The sequence below is a fragment of the Eubalaena glacialis genome, chromosome 4 (assembly GCF_028564815.1).
Source record: "Eubalaena glacialis isolate mEubGla1 chromosome 4, mEubGla1.1.hap2.+ XY, whole genome shotgun sequence".
Lineage (NCBI taxonomy): Eukaryota > Metazoa > Chordata > Mammalia > Artiodactyla > Balaenidae > Eubalaena > Eubalaena glacialis.
In genome coordinates this window covers 151,161,368-151,181,773 of record NC_083719.1, presented here as the reverse complement: position 1 = coordinate 151,181,773, position 20,406 = coordinate 151,161,368, and the positions used below count along the sequence as shown (strand labels likewise).

The window sequence follows — 20,406 nt, the reverse complement described above, 5'->3', positions numbered from 1 at the left end:
CATGACCTTTAGGACCAGCATTACCGCTCCTGTCCATCCTCTCAGGGCCCACCCTGGCCTGCTCCCTGGGCTCCAGCCACAGCGGCCTTTCTTTAGCTATTACACAGGCCAAGCACCTCCTTGCCTCAGGACCAGGACGCACCCTCCTTCCATGCCCAGCCGCTCACCTAGATGACTCGCCTCATCTCTCCTGAGCTCAAACGTCACTTTCTCAGAAAGTACTTCCCTTATCCTCGATGTGAATTTGGTCTCCCTATTGCTCTCTCAGAGGACCCCATCTTTTCTCACAACACTTAGCACATCTTATAATTGCATAGTTATTTGTGTGTTTATTTGCTTACCATTGACCTTTCCTACCCACGGCTAAGTTCCAAAATGGGCAGGACCACGACTGTTTGCTATACCAGTTTCATCCCGGGTGACCCACAGTGCTAGGCACATGGTGAACTGCTAATCAACTCTGCTTGTCTTTATCAATTTACTTAAATTAAATTCCAGAACAGGTTTTACATGCGTCTTGGTAATAGGAGGAAATATTTTTCAGTTTTTTTCACCATCAAGAGCCCTTTTCTTGCTCCCCCTCTCCCAACAGACTTCATGTATTGAAAGACAGCAGGTAGCAAACTCTACATATTAAGTCATAATTAACTTACTTTATCACCTTATTCATCAAAGGCATGTATAACTAATTAGTAGCAGTGGACAAAGGAGATGACATTCTTGACATAATTACAGCCAAATCAGAGAAACAGTAGCTCCAGAAGATCTCTTTGGTCTAAAAGTCCTGATATGCCCTGCCTCCCGCCAGCCAGTCTTCTCCTGACATTTCCCACATGCCGTTGCCCCACCAAATAACCAAGTTCAGGTAGAGGGAACAACATTCATTTCCCTGCCTAGACTAGGCACACCTTTGACTTTGCCTCTTCCTTCATCTTCACGTACTTGAACTCCTACTCATCCTAAAAAGTGTAGCTCAAGGGTCACCTCCACCAGGAAGCATTTCCCCACTACAGTAATGGGTCAGGCTCCTGGTAGGTAGATTTCCACAGTACCCCAAACTTGCTTAGAGTTTGCCTCTTACCACACTGTCTGTAGCTTGCCCATCTCATCCTTTAGACTCGAGAACGTCAAGGTATTCCTGATGCCCAACACAATCTTTGGCACATAGCAGGTGTTTGATAAAAATATATTGGGAGGGAGAAAGGAGAGAAGGGAGGAAGGAAGGAAGGGAGGAAGGAAGGAAGGAAGGGAGGGAGGGAGGGAGGGAGGGAGGGAGGGAGGGAGGGAGGGAGGGAGGGAGGGAGGGAGGAAGGAAAGGAAGGAAGGAAGGGAGGGAGGAAGGAAGGGAGGAAGGAAGGAAAGGAAGGAAGGAAGGGAGGGAGGAAGGAAGGGAGGAAGGAAGGGAGTAAAGGAAAAGAGAGTTTGTGGTTTCTAGTCATGGGGAAAAAAGACAGGACATTTTGGGAAAATCCCATCTCTTAGTAGAGAGAAATGACATAATTGAAAATCAACACCAATTAGTATATGGTTAGGGTATAGAGGCCTGATAGCATTAATTAGGGCTATAGGACTCCAGAATATTTTTCTTCTGTGAAACCTGAGGCAAAGAAAATAAGACATAAAAACTTCTGGAGTTAAAAAAAGCACAGTATGAACATAGCGGAGACCCACTGGTTAGGCAGTCTTCATGCATCAACAAGGAATGGAGAGGAACACCGTGAGCCTCACCTCTGACGGCAATATCTTCCCTGAACAAAATGTGATATGCAGAGATCCTTTCCCAGGACACTAATCTCCAACAAAAGCAATTCAAAGTCAAAGGCCTTCCCAGACCTGCTCCAAACTCAAGTCTCCAAGTGGCTCTGCACAGCCCAGGACAAAAATTCATATTCTCCATTACTGATCTTTTTGGCCCCTCTAGCTATCTGCAGATCCACTTGAGGAGGCCAAGACTGGCTCATTTCTGACACACACGAGGATCGTAGCCATTGATTTTGGCGCTGACTTAGCATCGTGTTTCTAGGTGGTAGGCAGGCTCTCCCACCAAGGTCTTATTATATCTGCCTCTGCAGGGAGAAAGCCAGGAGTACTGGCCCCATTCATGGACAGTGGAATAGAAGGCTCATTGCAGGGTGCCAGCCACTCTCAGGATCGGAAGCCCTTTTTCTACCTAATGAGCCATTCTGTGTAGGCATCCTCAATGCAAGAGTAGGTGTGGTTCAACTTCCCTTAGTTCAGTTCAACAGTCACTTTGTCATCACCAGCCTTGTTGCTAACACTTACTAACATCTTATTAGATGCCTAGCACTCTGTCTCATCATCTCTTTTCATCCACACATCAGCCATTTGAGATAGGTCCCTTTTACTCACCATTTAGCATTTTATATAATTGGAAACCAAGACACAGACAGCATACACCATTCACCCAAACGAGATTTAAACCCAGATCTATCTGACTCTACAGCCTGAGTCCTTAACCACTGGGCACTACTGTTGAAATCACCATTCTACCACCTTTCATTTCTTCCCTGTAGCCTCTGTGGTTGCTTAAGTTTTCCATCTGATCATCTCACTTACTGCTTCCTATAATCACAGGGATTGGCAGACTATGGCCTACATCTCATCCACTCCCTGTTTGTGTAAATAAGGTTTTACTGGAATATCACCAGGCTCATTCATTTATGTATTATCTATGGGTGCTTTCATGCTACAATGGCAGAGCTGAATAGTTGTAACAGAGACCTCCAGAGCTGCAAATATTTACTATCTGACCCTTGATAGAAATAGTCTGCCAACCTCTGATACAACAGGTAAGGCAAACACTTGCCAAAAGCTTACCTTTTATTATCTCATTTAACACATACTACAATTGCGTATGTGTTCGCGCGCACACATGCGCATGCATGCGCACGCACGGGGTACTCTTATCGATCCCATTTTACAGATGGAGAAACTGAGGCTCAAAGAGCTCACAGCTAATAAATGATAGAGCCAGAATTCAAACGCAGGCTGTCAGGCTCCAGAGCCCATGCTCCTAGCCATATGCTACAGCTGTCTGCTATGAGCCTGGTGCTGTGGAGGCACTGGTCATACATGCTGAGCAGGATATGGCCCTGTCCCAAAAGAGCCCCAGTGAGGGAGGAGATGATAGCAGTCCAGCTGATGAATGCCTGGATGGAGGAGAGCAGGGCTGGGGCTGTGGGAGCCCCAGGGATGTGCACTTGCTTATTTTAATGGCAGATGGGACACACAGGAGGTTGGTGACAAGTGACACAGTCACTTCTGACAAGGGGAACATTTCCTGAAATCTGCTGACAATTGCTTGGCCAAATGATTTGCTAATTGTCTTTATCTTAAGTAATAATTTAAAAAGGGATTTGGCTGCTCTAGCCAGCCTGCTCCTTGATTTCCAAGGGAGCAGATTTGTAGGAAATGGGTTTTGTTATAGCTGTTAATCTACATTCAAGGGAGAAAAGCTCATCTCATCTTTGGAGAGTCTGCTCCTATATTACATGGACTTGGAAAATATGAAAGTGGCCTGGGGTGCAGGAGTCATCATCTCTGCTCTCCCTGGCAGTGCCATGAACCTCCCCACTTGGCCCTGAAAGTTTGGCCGTCCAGACAAACGTTTGCATGGGCAGGGAGCTCACTACCTCACAGCCAGTTCACCCCACTGTTGGATTACTTCGGTTTGGGGGAATTTTTACCTTTAGCTGAAACTTAGTTTGCATCCTTGAGGCACTCAACCAAGGAGTTCTGATGCCTTTTTTCAGAAACATCACAGAAAAATGCTGCCCCCATCTCCCCACTTGACGGGGTAGTGAAGTCTTCACCTGGAACCTATTTCTCTTATATGGGTTAAAGACTCACATTCCTTCAACCAATTTTATCGTGATACTTCCCAAATCTCATCAGAATTATCTTTTCTATTGGAGTTTAGGCCTGAAATTTTAGATTTGAAAAAAATTTTTATAGTGAATATTCTTATGGTAAATTTTTCTTAGAGCTCAAAGCTATGAAAAAGGTCATTACTTGTGATGAAATGACATATTTTATGCACTAAGTAATGATAATGACATGTCCCACGGGGTTTCCCTTTTTGCCATTATTTACTAGGAAGCTCACACCAAAGTTTATGCTCAGTTTTTCTCCTCTTTCCTAACTCTGTTTTTTGCTTCCTATCTTCTGTTAGTTACTATTGCTTCTAGTTTTATGATATCTGCTTTTTTATGGTAAACTATCACGTGCATTCACTTCTATATCAGCCAGTTCTCACAACCACTGAGTGTAGCAGGTAGGAGATGAATGACAAATACATGTGTTTCATAGATGAGAGTTTGAGCAGCATGTCTGGTGAGTGACAGAAACCTTCGTTGGTTCTCACACTTTGATGGTAATGATGGTGATGATGATGCCAAGCGTCATGATACTAGTAATGATAACAGGAGCCAACATTTATTCAGCGCTCATGGCCTCCCCTGAATGCTTTACATGTGTAATTTCATTTAAACCTTACAGCCAACTTATGAAGTAACGTTATTAGCCACATATTACAGATGGAGAAACCGAAGCACAGAGAGGTTAGGTAATTTACCTTAAATCATAGATTCAGAAAATGGCAGAGCCAGCATCAAAAGCTAGGCAGTCCATCTTCAAAATGTATGCCCTGTCCACCGTGCTATGCTACCTAAATGATCTGACCACTCCAAACCGCTCCACATAGATCCTGGTATTTCAGATGAAGACAGCCATTCATAGCAACTCTGGCCTGTGAGGTTGTGGACCTCGTTCTAGGGAATATTGAGGTGAGCTTTAGGGAGCTGCTCACCACCCCCCCCCCCACACACACACCCAGCAGCAGTGTTTCTGGCTCCCTCTTCCTGCCCCAGTGCTCTGGGTGCTCTCCCCAGGCCCTGTGCCTCTGTCCAGCAAGCCAACCTCCAACACAAGACCAGCAGGAATTGTGGAGGGTAGCCAGGGCCTGGCTTGAGACCATGTCATTTGTATAAAGGTCTCTGTTCAAGCAAGACAAGGGCAGGGGATGGGGGTGGGGGCAATCAGGGGACAATGTCCAGGCCAGAAAATAGGAAAGAAGGAAGGAAGGAAGCCAAGAGGTCTGCTGGCTGATCCTTACTATACCTATTATGTGCCAGACACTTCACGACATAAGCCAAATCTTCTTCTCATTCTAAAATGAGGAAACTGAGCTCACAGAGATCGGGTGACTTGTTCTAGGTCATTCAGCAAGTGTAGGTGTGAACATGCAAATAACTCTTTATTAGGAAAAAGGCCACATCAAATAATTATAAGTATTCAGTTCCAGTAGACGGAATACCACCCTTACTCCTGGGGGCTATGGTTAGAGTTGCGGCTATGGAGAGAGGGCAGGGGCCCTGGTGGCTGGAGTCTGGGGAATGCATGGGGCCCTGGGAGAGCTCTCAGCAGGATAGGATAATGAATGCCAGGTGCTTCTCTCCAGGCTAGGGGCAGGGGTGGAGACTCGGGGGACTGCAGGTGGCTAAGAGTGAGGACCCCTGGGCCCTGGGAAAGCAGTCTGCCCAGCTCAGTGCTTTTCTCCATCTCCTGCCCTGGAGGGTAAGAAGGGGGCTGAGGCTGCCTGGCTCTCTCTGCCCACATGCCCTTCCCCTTGCAAGAAGGAAGGGAGGGAATGAGGAGGGAGAGGAAGGCAGAGAAGAAAAGGAGAAAGAAGGAGGAGGAGGGAAGATGTTTAAATACGAGCTTTCATCCTTTTTCTTTTTTTCGAGCTTTCATCCTTTTGTGATTTGACCAATATCAGTATGCCACAGGGCATCCTTGTCATTAGGCCAACACCGTGGGCCCATCAAGTGAGAGGCAATGAGAGGTGTCCTCGCCCACCTGTGACTTGCAAGGGAGGCAGATGGGGTTTCAGAACGAGCACTGGCGGGGACCATAGGGGAAGCCAGAAGGGGACACTGATTCCAGCAATGGTCTGAGGTGTCTGCACCAGAGGACCGGGACAGAGTCAGAGAGGAGGAAATGAACAACAAAAAGCCACAGAGACATCTGTGGTCCCTTGGGAAACACCAAGCCTCATGGAGAACACGAAAACCAGAGGAGACATTTGACAGCATTTTCTCCTTAAAGTTCACTTGTATTACTTCACTTCATTCCTTAATGTTACTTGAGATTTGCCACAGCTCTCAGCAGGCACTTTCAAACCCTGGGATTTTGTCCTCTGTCCCCTGTGTGGGCTGGGGCCCAAGGCATCATGGTAATCGTGATAAAAATGAGAACAACGGAAGCCACTGTTTTTGAGCACCTACGACATGCCGCACATGCTACAGGCTGGGCACACCGTTTGCTCGGCTCAGAATCGAGGGATGGGCTCTTTAACAGCACCGGAGTCCTGCGCAGTCTGCAAACTTCTGGCTGCCACAGAGTTCTCGGTTCATCTGTGATTAGATCAGACCATAAACTTCCCACCCTTCCCTTCTCCTTGTGAAAATTCTGCAGTGCAGGCAGGGATCCAGCAGCGGGAAAGCCTTCACTGCAGTTGCCTGCTAATGCTTTGCGGTACTGGGGTGGGTGGAGTGCTGCAGAGTCCAGGGCCTGACAGTTGTCCCTGCTGGGTCTGTGGTGCGGGTCCCCGACAAGGCCATGCTGTGGGCCACTTCTGCTGGCCTTCACCCAAGGCCCCTCTCGTGGGCGCTGGCCTTTCTCCAGCCCCAATGGACATTCCCTGATCTAAAAAGTTTTGAGGTCGCTTTGGTCATACCAGACCACACTCATCTTGGGTAAATCTCTCCCCTCCCTTCCACAATTTCCTCATCTGCAGAATGGGAGTGATAATGTCTGGTCTTGGCAGAAATTGGTGTGAGGCCCAAATGGGCCAGTAAATCTGAAAACATTTTGAAAAAACCTTAGCATTTCTATTAAAGACCAAAGGGTCACTGGAGTCATTCTTATTTCTAGTATAAGTACTAGAATTTTAATCAACCAAATGCATTTGGCTGGTTTACACAGGAGTGTAGGTCCCTTTGGAATGGGGAGACTTTTCCTGCTTTATTCATAACAGCTTCAGACAATTACAGAATGAGATTACCAAGTGTAAACTCAGACTGATTAAGAAGGAAACAGGTGCCACAAAACCAAAGAAGGTCGTGCTGACATGGGGAAGGAGTTTCCTGCCTTCTTTTGCTGTAACTGATCCCTCCCCCCAAATTGAAACAGGAAGTATGGACACCTCCACCTTGAAAAGGAACCTAGACGTTGCCTAATCCAACTCCATACCCTATGAATGAGTCCATTTAAATAACGCAAATCACTGTTGCCCAGCTTCTTGCTGGCTCTCCTGGACTTGAGCTGATGGAGGAGAGGACTGAGATGTAACCACTCAACCCTGTGCCCCACTTTCACCTGACACAGAGTTACTCCTCTGATGACAAATACAAAATGGTCCAGATCATTCTGCATGTCTGAGCAGGCAGCTCCCCCAGAGTCAGGCCTCGGGAAGAGTAAATCAAATTCTTTAAAGTCCAAAGAGTATAACCTTAAAAATGGTAAGAAAACGTCCCCAGTGATGTAGTGAAATAAAATGCAGTGAGAGAGATCAGAAAATCTTTCTGGAAAAAATTCAAAAGGCCGAGTAAAATACCGAGATATCTCATCAGACTATTGCTCTTTCCTTTGTGAGAAGAAGCTGGAAGAAGTGACCAGCAATTGCATCTGAAGATAGTAACGCTTCTACCCTGGAGAGAGCAAGCTGGAGGTGACCTTTCTGATGTACCAGCAGGAACAGCTTAGTGCCTCTAGCTACGGGATGTGTGGAGCAGAGGACTGTCCCTGCAGGGCAGGTACCCTAAGGTTTGTAGGAGAAGCAATTCCAAGAGATACTGAGTTCCCACCCTTGACACTGAACAGCCAAAGGAATCAATCACTGACCCACAACCTCTTCTTAAAGATGCAAGGGAGAATGAGGAGGCAAGAGAAGGGGCTGGAGAGGAAGAAAAGGAAAGGAGAAGGGGACAAGGATGAGGAAGGAGGGTGTGATAAAGACAATGCAAGAGAGGTGTCAGGGCAAAGAGAGCTGGGGGGAGATGGAGAGGGAAATCGGGAGGAGGAGAAGGGCAAGAGAAAACAGAAAAGAAGGAGGAGGGGGAAGACAGAAGAGGGGAATAAAAGGAGAGAGGAGAGGGAACAGAGGAGGAAGGCTTCGCTGGATTTGTAACATTTTCTTTCTGAAGCTAGGCTGTAGGTTCACAGTGATTGCTATGTTCGCTGTACTCTCCTCTGTGCTGTTTTGCATGCCTGAAACATTTTATAATTTAAAAAAGGAAGAGAAGGGAGAAGAAAGAGAATAAGAATAAAGAGGCGAGAACCCAGGGCATGCAGGTCCACAGGGGCCTGGTTCAGGTTCTTCTCCACAAGCACGGCGGCTCCCGTAGCATTTTGGGTTTTACCCCACTCATCTTGGGGAGGCTTCTGCTCGTCCTGGAAGAGAGGGCGGCCGCCGCACTGGTTCTGCATTTTCAAGATGCTCGGCGCCCTCATGGTTCTCCTCAGCCAATTCCCAGAAAAGTGGTCCATGCTCTCCAGAGCCACATCGTCAAAACAGAAGCCCAGAGCGAGCTGTGTGGCTGACAGCCATTAGACCATTAGCGAGACTCATCAAGAAAGAAAGGGAGAAGACTCAAATCAACAGAATTAGAAAGGAAAAAGGAGAAGTAACAACTGACACTGCAGAAATACAAAGGATCATGAGAGATTACTACAAGCAACTATACGCCAATAAAATGGACAAGCTGGAAGAAGTGGACAAATTCTTAGAAAAGCACAACCTTCCGAGACTGAACCAGGAAGAAATAGAAAATATAAACAGACCAAACACAAGCACTGAAATTGAAACTGCCATTAAAAATCTTCCAACAAACAAAAGCCCAGGACCAGATGGCTTCACAGAAGAATTCTATCAAACATTCAGAGAAGAGCTAACACCTATCCTTCTCAAACTCTTCCAAAATATAGCAGAGGGAGGAACACTCCCAAACTCATTCTATGAGGCCACCATCACCCTGACACCAAAACCAGACAAAGATGTCACAAAGAAAGAAAACTACAGACCAATATCACTGATGAACATATATGCAAAGATCCTCAACAAAATACTAGCAAACAGACTCCAACAGGACATTAAAAGGATCATACACCATGATCAAGTGGGGTTTGTCCCAGGAATGCAAGGATTCTTAAATATACACAAATCAATCAATGTGATACACCACATTAACAAATTGAAGGAGAAAAACCATATGATCATCTCAATAGATGCAGAAAAAGCTTTTGACAAAATTCAACACTCATTTATGATAAAAACCCTCCAGAAAGTAGGCATAGAGGGAACTTACCTCAACATAATAAAGGCCATATATGACAAACCCACAGCCAACCTCGTTCTCAATGGTGAAAAACTGAAACCATTTCCACTAAGATCAGGAACAAGACAAGGTTGCCCACTCTCACCACTATTATTCAACATAGTTTTGGAAGTTTTAGCCACAGCAATCAAGAGACGAAAAAGAAATAAAAGGAATCCAAATCGGAAAAGAAGTAAAATTGTCACTGTTTGCAGATACATAGAGAATCCTAAAGATGCTACCAGAAAACTACTAGAGCTAATCAATGAATTTGGTAAAGTAGCAGGATACAAAGTTAATACACAGAATTCTCTTGCATCCCTATACACTAATGACGAAAAATCTGAAAGAGAAATTAAGGAAACACTCCCATTTAACACTGCAACAAAAAGAATAAAATACCTAGGAATAAATCTACCTAAGGAGACAAAAGACCTGTATGCAGAAAACTATAAGACACTGATGAAAGAAATTAAAGATGATACAAACAGATGGAGATATGTACCATGTTCTTGGATTGGAAGAATCAACATCGTGAAAATGACTATACTACCCAAAGCAATCTACGGATTCAATGCAATCCCTATCAAACTACCAATGACATTTTTCACAGAACTAGAACCAAAAATTTCACAATTTGTATGGAAACACGAAAGACCGCGAATAGCCAAAGCAATTTGGAGAAAGAAAAATGGAGCTGGAGGAATCAGGCTCCCAGACTTCAGACTAGACTACAAAGCTACAGTAATCAAGACAGTATGATACTGGCACAAAAACAGAAATACAGATCAATGGAACAGGATAGAAAGCCCAGAGATAAACCCACACACATATGGTCACCTCATCTTTGATAAAGGAGGCAAGAATATACAATGGAGAAAAGACAGCCTCTTCAATAAGTGGTGCTGGGAAAACTGGACAGCTACATGGAAAAGCATGAAATCAGAACATTCCCTAACACCATACACAAAAATAAACTCAAAATGGATTAAAGACCTAAATGTAAGGCCAGACACTATAAAACTCTTAGAGGAAAACATAGGCAGAACACTCTGACATAAGTCACAGCAAGATACTTTTTGACCCACCTCCTAGAGAAATGGAAACAAAACCAAAAATAAACATTTGGGACCTAATGAAGCTTAAAAGCTTTTGCACAGCAAAGAAACCATAAACAAGATGAAAAGACAACCCTCAGAATGGGAGAAAATATTTGCAAATGAAGCAACTGACAGAGGATTAATCTCCAAAGTATACAAGCAGCTCATGCAGCTCGATATCAAAAAAACAAACAACCCAATCCAAAAATGGGCAGAAGACCTAAATAGACATTTCTCCAAAGAAGATATACAGATTGCCAACAAACACATGAAAGGATGCTCAACATCACTAATCATGAGAGAAATGCAAATCAAAACTACAATGAGGTATCACCTCACACCGGTCAGAATGGCCATCATCAAAAAATCTACAAACAATAAATGCTGGAGAGGGTGTGGAGAAAAGGGAACCCTCTTGCTCTGTTGGTGGGAATCTAAATTGATACAGCCACTATGGAGAACTGTATGGAGGTTCGTTAAAAAACTAAAAATAGAACTACCATATGACGCAGCAATCCCACTCCTGGGCATATACCCCAAGAAAACCATAATTCAAAAAGAGTCATGTACCACAATGTTCACTGCAGCACTATTTACAGTAGCCAGGACATGGAAGCAACCTAAGTGTCCATCAACAGATGAATGGATAAAGAAGATGTGGCACAGATATACAATGGAATATTACTCAGCCATAAAAAGAAACAAAATTGAGTTATTTGTAGTGAGGTGGATGGACCTAGAGTCTGTCATACAGAGTGAAGTAAGTCAGAAAGAGAAAAACAAATACCATATGCTAACACATATATATGGAATCTAAAAAAAAAAAAAAAGGTTCTGATGAACCTAGGGGCAGGACAGGAATAAAAACACAGACGTAGAGAATGGACTTGAGGACATGGGGAGGGGGAAGGGTAAGCTGGGATGAAGTTAGAGCGTGGCATGGACATATATACACTACCAAATGTAAAATAGATAGCTAGTGGGAAGCAGCCGCATAGCACAGGGAGATCAGCTCGGTGCTTTGTGACAGCCTAGAGGGGTGGGATAGGGAGGGTGGGAGGGAGACGCAAGAGGGAGGGGATATGGGGATATATGTATACGTACAGCTGATTAACTTTGTTATACAGCAGAAACTAGCACACCATTGTAAAGCAATTATACTCCACTAAAGATGTTAAAAAAAAAAAAAAAGAATAGAGAGGCGGTAGATGGCAACCGTAACTTCCCTGGTTTCTTTGACAAATGCAATCTGAGGGCTGGAGTAGTAGAAGGGGAGCAGGAAGCTGGTCTTCTCCACTAGGTCTGGTTCTAAACAAGGTGCCAGACCCTGAACCTGATGGAAGCCAAGGTCCCTCCGTCTCCCTGCTGCACTGGAGAACAGAGGCCCCAGACTTGGCATCCAGTTCCACTTCTGCCTTCAACTCAGTATCACCTGAACAGCTCAACAGACCTGCCCCATGCTCCTGCTCTGTGCCAGGGACCATTCTGGGGTCTGGGATACAAACCAGTGACCCTGTATTCTTAAGGACATTACAGGTAGAGGAGAGCTGCTCAGAGACTCAGTTTCCCCATCTGTACAATGAAAGGGTTTGTCTCAGTGGTTTTTGAAGTGGGCCTGCTTGGAACCCTAGGATTCCAGGGTGTGGCTCAGAGTGACTGGGGGAGCACTGCATCCCACACTTTTTTCTAGAACAGCTTGGCTTTATTCTGTCTTAGATATAGGGACCGGTCTTCAGCTTGGATTTGGAAATACGATTCCACGGCTAAAGGAGATTTGAAAACCACTGAATGAGATGCTCCTCAAGGTTTCAGATTTGAAAGTTCTCTGTGCTATTTCTGATTTTGTATGACTCTATAACTATAAGAATTCATTCACTCATTCATTCCTTAAATGTTTATTGAGGTTCCTCAATAAAAGGGACAAAGACAGACAATCAACAAATAAATAAGCACGCTAACAGACTAGGGCACAGCTGCACAGAGGGACATGGAGGATGAAGAGGGGGTTAGGGAAGGCTACCTGGAGAGGTCATCCTCGGAGCTGAGCCTTGATGCACAGAGAGACCAGCCTTGGAAAGATCTGGGGGAAGAGCAGTCCAGACCAAAGAAACGGCCAGTGCAAAGGTCAGATGACAAAGAATGAATCTGGCATGTCCAGGGCTGGGGGACCCAGGTCATAGAAAGCAAGAGGAAAAGTAGTCTGAGATGAGATGGGGTCAGGAAGGTAGGCAAGGCCAGATGATGTAGTTTCTAGAAGATTTTTGTAAAGAGTTTAGATTTCAATTTAAATTTGGTAGGCTACCTTTGGATGGTTTCAAACAGGGGCCTGATGTGATGTGATTACATTTTATAAAGATCACTTTGGCTGCTGTGTGGAGAATGGATGCTAAAGAGGGGAAGAATGGAGACTTCTCTTTCAGTGGTACGTATGGGTGATGATGGAGACCTGGTATAAATAGCAGAAATTGTGAGAAAAGGTCAAACATGGCACGTTGAAAAATGAGAAAAAGATTTCATGATCACTACAAATCAAATAGCTTTCTAGAGTCCAAATATATGAGTTATGATCTTAAACTGGCCTTCTGGTTCCTAATTTGCCTCCAAGTACACTTTTGCTTAGTAATTCCAGATGGTAAAAAGAAAGCCAATTCCCCTTGACTCCTTGACCATTTGGGGGAAAGCACAGATTAAGACAGACCCAAAATATTGACCAGCCCTCTGTTCCTTATTGAGAAAGCTGCTGGGGCAATTTTCAAATTGGAAAGCCGAATAAAGGCTTGGACTGCAAACATTAACTCTTTGATTTCAGGTGGGTATGCAGTAATGCTTGCCAACAGATTTGACCAAACAGTCAACTGAATACAGATGGAAGGGAATGGAAACTTTGATGGGAAGAACCACAAGACCCAGGGGTGGGAGATCAGATCCCACAAACTCAGCACTGTGCCTCCTACACTGGAGGATGTAAAAGGAGTATAAGACATATTCCTACCCTTTAAGGATGCATCCTCCAGCTGAGGAAACATGACCAACACATAAAATGGTTAGACAGCTGGCTGGCTAAATGGAGTGTGTGCGTGTGGCAGAGGATGGGTCAAGCGATCTTGACTGGAGCCCTGAACCTGGACTCGGGGGTGTGGGCTCCAGTTCCACCTCTGTGACTTAGGACAAGCCATCTAACTCTTCTGGGTCTGACTGCTCCTCTTTGAAACAGGGGCAATGCTTCCCAACATTCCTAGGAGTGATTACACGGGATTTGAAAATTCTTTGTAAGCTGTAAAGTATGGTATAAATAGTAAGGGTTATTATTACTGACTCTAAGTTTAGAAGGAGAAAGGAAATGGCAAGGTGTAGGCAAACGGAGCCTTCTCTGAAAAACAGAAACATAATCAAGTATCTCCACTCAAACCCCACCAGTGACTCCCCATTGCCTAAAGCCAGGGTTGGCGTACTACGCCCTACTCCCTAGGCCAAATCTGTTCCATTGGCTGTTTCATAAATTTAAGTTTTACTGGAATACAGACACAGCCATTTGTTGACATACTGTCTATGACTGCTTCCTTGACACAACAGCAGAGTTTGAATAGTTGCAGCAGAAACCTTATGGCCAGTGAAGCTGAAATATTTACTATCTGGCCCTTTACAGAAAAAAAAAAAAAAAAAATCCAAAAAACTGCTGACTCCTAGCCCAAAGGACAAAGTTCAAGCCCCATTTGAAATGTAAAGCGCCTTTGGAGCACCCCGATACAACAGGATTTGAATAGATGAAGTGAATCAAGTATTCTCCTCCAAGTCATCCCCAACTCTGTACCACTTCCCAGAGACTGATTCCATATGAAGTCGCATTACCAGGTCCCTTCTTAGTGTTATAATAGGTCTTAGGTCTTATTCTTCTTTGTAATCTCCACTATGTTTATCACAGTGCCCAGATCATAACAGGTTCTCAATAAAGTTTAACCAAATTGAATCTGAGTCATAAATAGAACAAGCATACTATACTAAGGGACATAGTTCATTCATCACGGAGAACTATTGAAAATATATCATTGATAATATATCATTGAAAGGAAAAGCAAGTTGGAAGTGAATTAATTTATTTGCTCTTAATTAGTTACACAAATATTTATTCCATGCTAACTATAAAACTATCCCATGCCATAGAAGCTAAGGCAAATGAAAGTAGTATGGGATTATATTCATTCCTTGACAAGAATTTACCTAACAACACTTGCTCTGTGTCAAGCTGGGGGTAGGGACCAGGGGCTCGAGTGGGCTGTGAACACTTTCCTTCCTCAGGAAGCTTGCAGTCTAACTGAGGAGACTGCATGTCATCAGACAATCACTGCACAGGGAGACAAATGTAACACAAACATGGTACACAAACACAGAGGCGGCAGGGAGATGGGCAGAATTCCTGGGAATGCCATCCTTGTATGTTCCCTCCTATAAACTTACCTGTGGTTTACTCTCCCAAGGGAAAGTGGATGGGCCCAGACCACTCACATGAGATCATAGTCTCCAGTTAGGTTTTATGTGAAAAGCTAACATTGACTGTGCCGATTACTTTATATAGATTATCTCATGTAGTCCTCACAACAACTCTATGTGGTTTCATGAAGGCCAAGTCACTTGTTCCAGGTCAATAGTCAGAAAAATGGAAGATTCTAGTCCAAATCAATCAGAGCTAAAGCCTATGCACCAAACCCTCCACTGTATAGCCTAAGTACATGCCAGAGAGGAGACCTGGGAGTCTATTCCAGAGAAAGTCTGAAGTTTAAGACCTACAGAGATAGTGCCAAGTACCTACAGAGATAGTACTAAGTACCAACTTCTGTACCTATTAAGTTGACACCAATTTCATGAGGAACATCTGATATGGACCAAAGGCATGGTTGGAACATAAACAGTCGGTTTGTGTCAGTAAGTTAATAATCAAGGGAAGAGAGAATGAAGTATTGCAAAGATCAGCAATGACCCCCAGCCACTGCACATGAAAGGGGTGGCTGCAATCACCTCTAGGGAGCAATTCTGGACTCTGGCCAGGCTATTCATTAAGCCCCAACTACCAAGGCCCAGGTAACTCCCTATCAACTAATGGCCAGCTGGGAGCGTGTGAGACCTGAGGCCTACAGAAGGTCCTTCCCTTTAGCCAGGTGTCCTCCTCGGGATATGTCTGTGTAGAGGTCATGGTGGGCATTGCAGGCAAAAGAACTGGAATGTAAATATGCAATTTTTTAAAAGTGGAAATGTTTATATTTGCTAAGCTTCCTAGGTCATGTCTAGGACACAAGAATTTCCACTCTTGTGGAAGCTTAATTGTTTAAATTGTCACTTTCCAGTTTTCATTCTTTATCTGTACCAAATGTAGTATAAAACCAATAAACATGGAAAATGCCCAATCTTGAATAAATACCATAGTGAGAATAATGAGACGCAATTTCTCTCCCATTTTATTGGCAATGATGAAAAGATCATCAGAAACTGACCAAACACAGTGACAAAGAAGCCCTGGTGAAAAGACCTTCTTATGCAGTAATAGTAGGGTTGCCCATTAGTAGAACTTTCTGGAAGGAAAAGAGGTAATATCAACAAAATGTAAAATGCCTAGGTACCTTAATCCACTAATTCTTCTTCCACAAATTTATTCCAAGAAAATAATTAGACAAGTGCTCCAAGGTTCACATAGCAAAACATGTTATTTACAGAATTATTAATAATACCAAATATTTAGAAACAACCTAAATATCCACAAAAGGATATTATTTGAATAGATCATGGTATAACTAGACAACAAAGTGCTATTAGCCTACTTAAAAGGATGGTGTGAATCTATATGCCATAATGTGGAACTTTCTCCATGTTGTTCAGTAAAAAAAAAAGTCTTCCTGTAAACCTGCACGCATATGCAATGTGCCTACTATGAATGTGCAAATGTTGCACAGCAGGGTGTCTAGAGTGAACTTCACCAAACCATTGGTACATAGTGGCTCTTTCTGGGTGGTGAGAAATCAAGTGATTTTCCTTCCTTCCTTTCTTTGTTTATCTATACTATTTGAATTTTTACAACGAACGTGTAATAATTTAAAAATAGAAAACTGCTTTCAAAGATCAAAAGAAAACATGTCAAGGATATACACATTTCCTGGAGAAAAAGCAAGGTGAAAACCAGAATAATGGCTGACTTTCAGAAGGAAAATGTGGAGTGACTTTGAAACCTGCCTAACAGCCTGACAAGATTAGTCCTTTCCTAGTTCTGGAGAAGGCAGGAAATCCCAGTGGTTAGGAGCTTATGCTCCAGGGTCAGTCCTTGGGTTCAGCGGGTAAGTGACTTGGGACAAACTACTTAAGCTTCTGTGCCTCAGTTTCCTCATTTACAAAATGTGTGACTGACAGCACCTGCCTCTAAGACTGTCATGAAGATTAAGGACAAGAGTAAATGAACACCTATGACAATGTCTGGCACATGATCAATGGTCACTAGATATTAGCTCTTATGAAAACCCGCTTCAGGCAATCGTAGTCTAAGTGAGTTAACGTTCCCAGAATGAAGCACTAATGAACAGTTAAGGAGAGGGAGAAGGTCCAGGACAATTCAGCAAAGAAATCCACACGAGTAGACATATAAACATCTAGGCTCTGCAGCACGAGGCTTAAAGATACGGGTTGTGTGGTTTTAGGCATGTGACTTAACCTAGCACATTTTAATTGCTCATTCTGCAAAAGGGGGGTCATGTACAAAAGGTCATTTTAAGGATTAAACGCCAAGTGCTAACACAGTGCTTGGTAATAACAAGTTTTTAATACATATTTGCTAATATTAATAAAAATAATTATTGTTGACTGTGAGATTAGGTAGTGGGCTCCCTGTCACTATAGGTATCCAGGCAGGCTACTTATTACAGGAAGAAGATGATGGAGAGAGGAATTAGTCTTGGAAGGGGGGGATGAACTACTGGATTCTTCCAGATCTAAAAATTCTGCTGTTGTTCAAACACAAAACTGATTTTAAAAATGGAGTTGTTTGGGATTGTTGTGTAGAGTGACCGGGGAGCCCTTCACCAACAGGGCCATCTCCCCAGAGTTACAGGGTGATGCAGCTCTCATAGGCCAGCCCTGCTTTTCAGACAGGTGAGGCAAGTGTTTCCCCAGACTGCCCATTCTCTGTACCAGGAGTGGCTCTACCTGCTCTGGAAAAGCTGCAGATAGCAGCTCTACATGCTCTCCAGCATTCACAAAAAGGAAAGCTAATTGCGTGGTGACAACAGTATTAACAGCAACAGCAAGCCCACACTGATCACTTACTGTGTCCTGAGCTCTGCGCTGAGGGCTTTGCATGCATTGTCTTATTACTTCCCCCAACAGACCCATGCATATGTAGTGTCTATGCTATGTGTGTCATCCCCATTTTACAGATGAAAACAATGAGGCTTGGAGGGAATAAGTATTGTCAAAAACCCTTCAGCCAGTAAGGGACAGGGGTTGGAACCCAGAATGTGAGGAGCAGTTGCAGGACCTCATGATAAGTTGACAACTCATTAGCATTAGATGAATCCTTTCCTCTTTCAGGACCTGTCACTAACTGTGCCAGCCCCACTGGGTCAGGTGGCCCTTCTCAAGGCAGCTGGGAGCTGGGAAAGCTGAAATTGCCATTGGCATTATCTAGTAATACCTGGGGAGAGCAGAACACTGAGAAACAAGGCTTAAGCTGCACCCACAGAACAGCACCCCAAGCAGCAGGACGAAGAACATCTTGGGAGCAAAGCACCCGTGCTTAGAGAAGCCAGAGGTTTCGACCTTAATGATAAGGCCAAGTGCCACAGACAGAATACTCCCTCAAAGACATCCAAATACTTGTGGACTATTTTATCACTTTCATTTTCTTTTAGTATCCTTTGGTCAACCCAAGCAGGCTTCAAACTTGCCTCATTCCACTTCTGTGGGTTCCCTCAGACTAGAAGCAAACAGGTTCACTTTGCCATGGCAAGGCCAGGGCACAATCCCCTGCATCTCTCCAGACCTGCACAGGTCCTCAAACTCTGTACTCAAATCACTAATACCATCTGCCCCGAATACCAGGAAGATCCCAAGGGGACAAAGTCATAACCTCATGGGCAAGAACATGGACTTGGGAGTCATAGACTCCTGGGTTCATGTCTCAGCTCCTCCACTGGGTACTCATCCTCTCTGAGCCTCAGTTTCCTCATCAGTCCAATGGGGATCATAATACCTCATAGTTTTGTTCTAAGGATTAATGAAATAACATAATATTGGGAAAGCAGTGGAGCATAGAGGCTGAGAGCACAGGCTCTGGTGCCAGACTGTTTACGTTCAGACGCTGGCTCTGTCACTAACTGTGTGTCCTTGGGCCTCAGCATATTCAACTATAATATGGGGATAATAAGAGTATCCACCTCTATAGGGCAGGGAATGAATGAGTTATGGCTTGGAAAGTGCTTAGAACAGCACCTGGTGCATTGGTGACTACTTGGTAAATGAGAGTTGTTATGATTAATGCAAGTAAAGCGCACAGCACGGTAAAGATAAGTGTTCAATAAATGGTAACTGTTATTATTACAAGGTACACTTTGCACAGAGAATTTTATGCACATTTATCTCCTAGAAAGCAATTAAAAAATGAAGACATTAGGGGAAAATCTTGTCCTCTAGCAAATGTTTCAGTCCTAGCAGAGATAATTCACCATCCTGTTGCCCTGGCAGGATACCTTAGGACCCCCATCCACCACTCCCAGGCTCTCCTTTGCTTTATTCAGCCATCCTCTCTTTCAGTAAATACTCATTAAGCACCCACAGAGAGCCTAAAGGAGGAATGGAAATACCTAAGCTGTAAAAAAAATGGCTCCAGCTCCTGCCACCCTGGAGCTTACAGGGTAGTAGGGGAGATACACATTAAATAAATACATACACAAATGATTATTAAGGGACAGCTACAATTTGTGTTATGAAGAATGTGGTGAAAAGGTATAATGGGGGTCCTGATATGATGTAGCATCAGAGGTGTATGTGAGGGAGGAGTCATTAGAAAAATTTCGGGAGGAAGTGCCATTTAAGCTGGGACTTCATGGATGAATAGGAGTTGGCTGGGGGATGCCTGGGAGTGGAAGGAGGAAGCAATCCAGGCAGACAGGCATTTTGTTCCGAGGCCCTGTAGCCACAAGGTGGCTGGCTAACTAGGGGAAAAGACACAAAGGTAGTAAGTTGACTTACCCCCAGACCATCCACTATCAAAAGCCCTCAGCTGGGAGGTTGGAATTTGCAGAGAAACCCAGGCCCCCAGGAACTGTGTTCTCAGTTGCATCTGTTATCTCTTCCCTTTCAGACTCTCCTTGCCTGGTGGCAAACACTGCCAGGTCCCAGACCCTGACCCCGAGGCCAAGCGAACAAAGGTTTTGGCTCAAATACCCAGAAGTTGCAGATGTGGCTCACTTTTCCCACATGTGAACTTCAGCCAAGACACCACGACAGGGACTCTGCCCTCTGAATGCCCACGGATGCCTCAATCCTGTCCCCATCACACCCCACTGGGTTTTGTGAGGCTATTTAGGCAGATAAGTTTCCCTCACTGAAGAAAAGGGAAACAGCATGAAAGAAAACAATGGCCTCAAAGGAAGAGTATGTGATTGACATAAATGGGAATGTTCCCTTAGGAGCATCATGTATCATCAAAGAAGCCAAGCCCCAGGTCATTTATTTTTCTGCCTGTTTACATGAAATGGAAAGATGTGTTTAAGTTTCCTGTAGTTTTACACTGCAAATTGACGCTCCCGGAAAGGAAGCCGTATGTTCCAGACGTAGCAGGTTTCTTTTGGATTCACATGTTGGCAGTCTGGTGCTATTCCCTAAATGGTACTTTCATTGTCTTTTTGTTCAAGACAGCAAGCTTCTTCCAGGAT

At 44.1% G+C, this 20,406-nt stretch overlaps 1 protein-coding gene across 1 annotated transcript in view; it reads right to left on the bottom strand.

Annotated features, from left to right (window-relative positions):
- DOCK2 (dedicator of cytokinesis 2) overlaps nt 1-20,406 on the bottom strand; it is a 416,651-nt gene that overhangs the window by 179,370 nt on the left and 216,875 nt on the right. The window lies entirely within an intron of this gene.